The sequence below is a fragment of the Salmo salar genome, chromosome ssa04 (assembly GCF_905237065.1).
Source record: "Salmo salar chromosome ssa04, Ssal_v3.1, whole genome shotgun sequence".
NCBI classification, from domain to species: domain Eukaryota; kingdom Metazoa; phylum Chordata; class Actinopteri; order Salmoniformes; family Salmonidae; genus Salmo; species Salmo salar.
Window position 1 is genome coordinate 68,827,696 of NC_059445.1, and position 6,642 is coordinate 68,834,337.

The following is a 6,642-nucleotide window of genomic DNA, read 5'->3' on the forward strand; positions in this document are numbered from 1 at the left end:
TTACAATTATTGTTCCATTATCCACTTTTTGGACGTTAGAGTTTTGGGCGGCAAAAGTCTCACTAAGGAAAAGGTAATATTTGAGATATTTAAATGAGATTTTTCTGTATTTCAGATATTTCCCCCCAATTTAATCAATTTTGAATTCAGGCTGTGACACAACAAAATGTGGAATAAGTAAAGGGTTATGAATACTTTCTGAAAGCACTGTAAGTATTCACACACCTGAGTCAATACATGTTAGGATCACATTTAGCAGCAATTACAGCTGTGTCTTTCTGGGTAAGTCTTTAAAAGCTTTGCACACATGGATTGTATAATATTGGCACATTATTCTTTTAAAATTCTTCAAGCTCTTCCAAGTTGGTTGTTGGTCTTTGCTAGACAGGCATTTTCAAGTATTGCCATAGATTTTCAAGCCGATTTAAAGGGGAATTTCACCCTGAGGGAATCTGGGCTTGTTATCATCATTCAGGCATTTCTAGGTCCGTTAGATGTGTGTCACACACAATTTCCCAGGAGCAAGGCAGGTCTAGGCTTCGTGCGCTGAATGATACACCGTATGATGGCTTCCGGTGTATTGATGGGGGACTACAACTCGTGTGGGTCAGTGCTTTGTGCTCTTGCCCCGTCTCTCCCTCAAGGAGAGAGGGAGGCAGAGACTAACACAATCCTTTGTGCAAAACTGAAAGAATTGACCAGACCGCAATGGGTTCAAGGGATTCCTCTCATCAGCACAAATTCAAAAATTGAGCATTTTTTGATGTTCTATTTGCTACATGGTGACATTCAATCATACATGTTTCAACTGGAATATAGCGAATAGGATTCGAAACAAAGGGTTAGATTTAGCTAGAAGCTCGGCTACAAATGATGCCAGCACCAAGAGGGAAGATGACAAATACAGTGGCTAGCTAAGTAAGTACATTTTCCTGCAAGCCACCTAGCTATCTAGCTTACTTTAGTTTATCTACTGAAACCCATATTGTGTACTGCTGGCAAACATACTACTCTGTTACAGTGGCGGGAAATCAAATAATTTTCCTGCTTGCTAACTTAAGTAGGTAGCTAGCTGGCTAAGTTAGCTAAACAACTACAGTGAGCCATATCTATGACAAAAAATAGAAGAGGTTTTACAATCGGAGATCTATTGTATCTCAATTGTAAAACTTCTACTCTTTTTAGTCATAGATATGATTACTAAACAGCAAGCTACAATGTTACAACCAGCCACCAAAAGCTAGGTTTACCAGCAATCGTTAGCATGACTGGAGCTGGCTAGCTAGTTAGCCTGGTGCCTGCTAACTTAAGTGCCACGCTTCACGTTTGTAACTTGTTAGCAAACGTGTAACATCAACAACTGCAAATAATTTTACTAGCTAGCTATGTAACATAATTGACCAGGGTTGACATTGGTTATGATTATGACTGTGATGCATTTCATTCTCATAAAATTATCGGCATGACGCAAAAGAGAATTTTTACATCCAAACAGATGTATTGGCTATCCAGCTAGTGAGCTAGCTAAGTTTACTAGCTAACAGTGATGAGAAAAATAATACAACAATTTACTGTTGTAAATTCTAAACTGATAAGCTGATTTTACTAAAAATATTTGCCTAAGCATGCCTGATAGACATGGCTGTAGCTAGATACTGTCTGCCTACCTACCTAGGTAAATTTGTATGGTCTGGTCACTGTGCAAAGGTTGAGGGTTATGCCATATTTCTTTCTATTAGGCTAGATATTGTTCTAAATGTCATCTCTGTGCCTGTGCACATGTATGCATGTTCAACTATTCTACCCTAATGTTGATGTCAACTGTCATTCAAACTGTCCTTCTAAGTATCATTTTTATATTTTTTGGTCTTACAGACAATACCTTCTGGCACCTAGGATTTTTCCTGGAGTGGATTCTAGATGGAGAGAAACAGAATCCCGTGAACTGTATCCCTCTCAATGGATTGGACATTATGCTGGATTTCAAGCAGAAGATGACTCAAGAGGATCTGAATGGCAGTTTGATCATGACTGCTGTACAAGTATTCCCTGAACTTTACTACACTGATCATACTGTATTTTCTTACTGTATGTTTCTGTGTGAATGGCAATTTCATCATGACCACCTCTCCCATCATCTGTTGATCACCAGTTCTCTTAGCTACAGATTGTTACACCAGATGATGTGATTTAACCAAACAGTTCTTGTATTCATTACTGGGAGTTACAGGATAGGTATTTTCGACAGTCTTAGCTTGGCGATTCTGTCTTCGTCCTCGATTTGTGGAAACAGGAGTCTCATAACATGTCTGTGTCCAGTTGCAGGTGGTCAGTTTGAATTTAGAAAACGCTCCATTATTAAAATAAATATTTATTTTGCTCCATGAAGTAATCCAATAATTTGTACGCTGCCATCTTGTCTATTTCAAGTCTTCTCTCACTGATTGAGAAAGGTGTCTGTCACGATTTTCTTTTTTTATGGACAGTCAGAGGCACACTACAACACTCAGACATAATTTACAAATGCAGTATTTGTGGTGCAGTCCACCAGATCAGAGGCAGTAGGGATGACAACGCATTATTTGTATTTACTTTTATTTCATCTGGGGAGTCCAATTGAGACCAGGGTCTCATTTTCAATTGTGCCCTGAGACCACAAAGCAAAATACTTAAAAAATATAATAACAAGTACACTACACTAGAACATCACAAACATCACAGCCATCATAAACAAGTTACTAAATCAATCAATCAATACAATTGCACACCTCGGTGAATTCATTTATTATCAGGGCTTTAAATGCCCTAGTGGCAGCAGGGAATCCAAATGTAATGAATTTTGTAAGTGATTCCAAAAACATGGAACGTGCAATAGCAGATTTACCTAATTCCGTGGAATCTGAATAGTTAACCAACCCTGTGAATGGGGTTATATTTATACCTGTAAGTGTGTGAATTGGACCATAATACCGTTCTGCCTGAGTATTTGAAATGTAAGTATTTTGGGGTGTCAGGGAAAACTTATTGGTGTAAAAGTAAACAGTACATATTTCCTTTAGGATTGAAGTAGAGTAAAAGGTAAAGCACAGATACTGAAGAAAAAAAACTTAAGTAGTACTTCAAAGTATTTTTACTTAGTTGCTTTACACCACTGGTATTGTGTTTTGAGAATCTGCAGAGAGAAGAATGAGGTGGTTTTATTTTTATTTTTATGAATACAATTGCTATTTCATCCTTCCACGAGATATAGTCCTGACACAAATCTAGGGTTGCTACCCAAGCCAGCTGGTCATTAGTTCTCCGTTTGGTTGCCAGAGAAGGAACCAATACATGAAGTATTTTGTTCTAAATCTATGGACGCAACCCAGTCGTTTGTTCTAAATGTTCCATTGCCATGATGGCTGGTAAAGTTCTTATTCCTCGCTAGCTAGCCAACTTTGGCTAACACAGTCACGTCAAACAGTGCAGCCAAAATAGCCACATTTGCATTTGTTTAAGCTGTTTTCTTGGGAATCTTTTGGTACACATCATAACAATGAGCTAATGATGTGTGATTTTGCTTGGCAAAGAACATTTGCTCTACTCAGCTAACACAATCACTTCAAACTGAAGCTTGAATGACTGCAAACTAGCTGCATTTCATGGTTTTCTATTGACATTTCTTTGTATATATCCATAAAAATTATGCTGATTCATGATTTTGACTGGCTGAGAAAAGCTGCCAGTCTGTCTGTCTCGTCCCGACTCGTTCATTACCAAAGGACAGCTGGAGATCAAATGTTAATATTAAAACAATGCTGCAAATGTCAGAGAGACAGACAGCAAGGTTAAAACTAATCTCTGCTGTTGAAAACCAAATGCTAGTCTAAAAGAAATGGGAGATAATATCTAGATGCTTTTTAGAGTGAAGTCTAGTATTGCCACAAACTTTGTCGTCTGAGGAGAAATCGGACCAATATGCAGCGGTTAAATTGCTCATCTTCTTTATTAAAGAAAGAAAGAAAATACTCATACAAAACAAACGACGAAAACAGTCCTGTAAGGTGCTCAGACTATACACGGAAACAACTATGAAGAAAAACCCCTACTTAAATATGATCTTTAATCAGAGGTGACTCTGGCAGCGCCGGACTGGAGGGCGACTCTGGCAGCGCCGGACTGTAGGGCGAGTGCTCACAGCAGGCACTGGCTGTACCGGGTTATGGAGGCGCACTGGAGGATGAGTGCGGGGGAACACGAACAGGACGTACTAATGGCAGAGTGCTCACAGCAGGCACTGGCTGTACCGGGTTATGGAGGCGCGCTGGAGGGCGAGTGCGCAGAGCAGGAACAGGACGTACTGGACTGGGCAGGTGCACTAGAGGCCTGATGCGTGGGGCTGGCTTTGGAGGCACCAGACTAGTGACACGCACCTCAGGGCTAGTGCGAGGAGCAGGAACAGGACGTACTGGACTGGGCAGGCGCACTAGAGGCCTGATGCGTGGGGCTGGCTTTGGAGGCGCCAGACTAGTGACACGCACCTCAGGGCTAGTGCAGGAAGCAGGAACAAGGTACACTGGGTCCTGGAGACGCACTGGAGGTCTGGAGCGTACGGCCTGCACAACCCTTCCTGGCTGAGTGCTCAACCTAGCCTGGTAACGCTGAGGAGCTTTCACCGATCGCACCGGGCTTTGACTGTGTCTGGGCAATACAGTGCACATTTCCGCATAGCTTGGTGCTTTCTTGATCCGTCGCTCCCCATAATAAGCACGGGAAGTTGGCTCAGGACTCCGACCTGACTTAGCCACACTCCCCGTGTGCCCCCCCCAAAAAAAGATTTGGGGCTGCCTCCTGCACTTCGTATAACGCCTCGTAATGGCGCCGCTCCGCCTTTACTGCCTCCGGTTCCACCTTTGGTCTCTGGTACTCCCCAGCCTGCTTCCAGGGTCCTTTCCTGTCCAATATTTCCTCCCATGTCCACGACTCCAGATACCCCTCTCGCTGCTCCCTCTTCCACTGCTTGGCCCTTGGTTGGTGGATAGTTCTGTCACAAACTTCGTCGTCTGAGGAGGAGAATTCATCGGACCAATATGCAGCGGTTAAATTGCTCATCTTCTTATTTATTAAAGAAAGGGGGAAAAATACTCATACAAACAACGAAAACAGTCCTGTAAGGTGTTCAGACTATACACAGAAACAACTACCCACAAAACCCATGAAGAAAAACCCCTACTTAAATATGATTTCTAATCAGAGGCAACAAGGATCAGCTGCCTCCAATTAGAGATCAACCCAAACATACACAACATAGAAATAGAAAAACTAGAAAGGAAAACATAGAAATAGATAACATAGATCAAACCCAAAAAAACACACAAAACAAACACCCCCCTGCCACGCCTTGACCATACTATAATAACAAAATAACCTCTTTACTGGTCAGGACGTGACAAGTATATACATCGCCTGACTGAGCTGATGAGACAATAGATTGTGCAGTCAGATGGAACAGAGTAAACAGGCATTTCAACTTCATAGATTTAGCAGGTGGTAACTTGTGAAATAGACACTGGCTGGAATGCGGTTTTAACCAATCGGCATCCAGGATTAGACCCACCCGTTGTGTAATTAAAAACATATACATTCTGTTTATAGCATCAACAAAACTCTCTCTATCCTCTATCTTGTTAATTGTGTTCATGTGTGTTTGCCTCACCCACTAATTGGCCACACCTGATCTTAATGAGTGCTTGTCTTTTAAATGGGGTCTGTTTGAATAGCCTAAAATGTACAGCTTTGTAAGCGTAACAAAAACACGGCATGCTAGCTCCATTCTGGTGGTTGTTGACGGTCACTGCCAGACAAGTCAAAACAATTTTACTCGTTTTCGTGGCAATAAAGTAGATTTTATTTATTTTTTCGACCCAATTTGGATCCGATTCTCCCTCGTCTGGGATATATTTTGGGCTGAATCTGGTCCACCTCGGATCCAAATCGGATCCGATATTGATTTTTGTCGGTCTCGATTAGGGTTCCAATTCGGTTCAGATCTCAATTTCGGGATTCGAGAAGACCTCTACTCCCTGCATTACTCCTCTACTCCGCAGAACATTTTAAAAAAACACGTTAAGTTTCACCATTCAGGAAACTTATGGTAATGTTCTCACAACCAATGTCAAACCAAAAACACAACTTCCAAAGAACCATAATGTGCTAGCTGGGTTGCACTTTTAAATGAAGGTAAGTGAAAACAAGGTGTTGGAATAAAATACAAAATATCTGACATTGCATATCCATTTGAACTTTGCTGTGCATTTAAATGGATGAAAGCGCAGTGATAAGACGTTTTGATGACAACTAAACCAATAATCTGACATTGTTTTCCATTGGAATTTGGTTGTGCTTCTAGATGGTATAGTGATAACAAGTCGGGAATTCAACTACTGGCTGTCTTTTTGAGTGGTTGAATAAAGGTTGAAATCTCATTGTTCAACATCTCAACCAAATATTAACCACATTTCTAAGTTGAAATGACATGGTTTGGCCAGTGGGGAATTTACAGGCTGTCAGTATGTAATATTATGAAGATAACGAGGGAAAATGCATTGTACAATAGATATACCCGTCATTGCTATCATGAGTCATTGCCACAACCTTTTCGTA

At 41.1% G+C, this 6,642-nt stretch overlaps 1 long non-coding RNA gene across 1 annotated transcript; it reads left to right on the forward strand.

The window, feature by feature from the left end:
* Positions 1–381: 381 nt before the first annotated feature.
* On the forward strand, positions 382–2,384 carry LOC106603756 (uncharacterized). Its single transcript, XR_001328494.2, has 2 exons — positions 382–918; positions 1,876–2,384. It is a non-coding gene; the product is annotated as an uncharacterized lncRNA (long non-coding RNA).
* Positions 2,385–6,642: the final 4,258 nt, after the last annotated feature.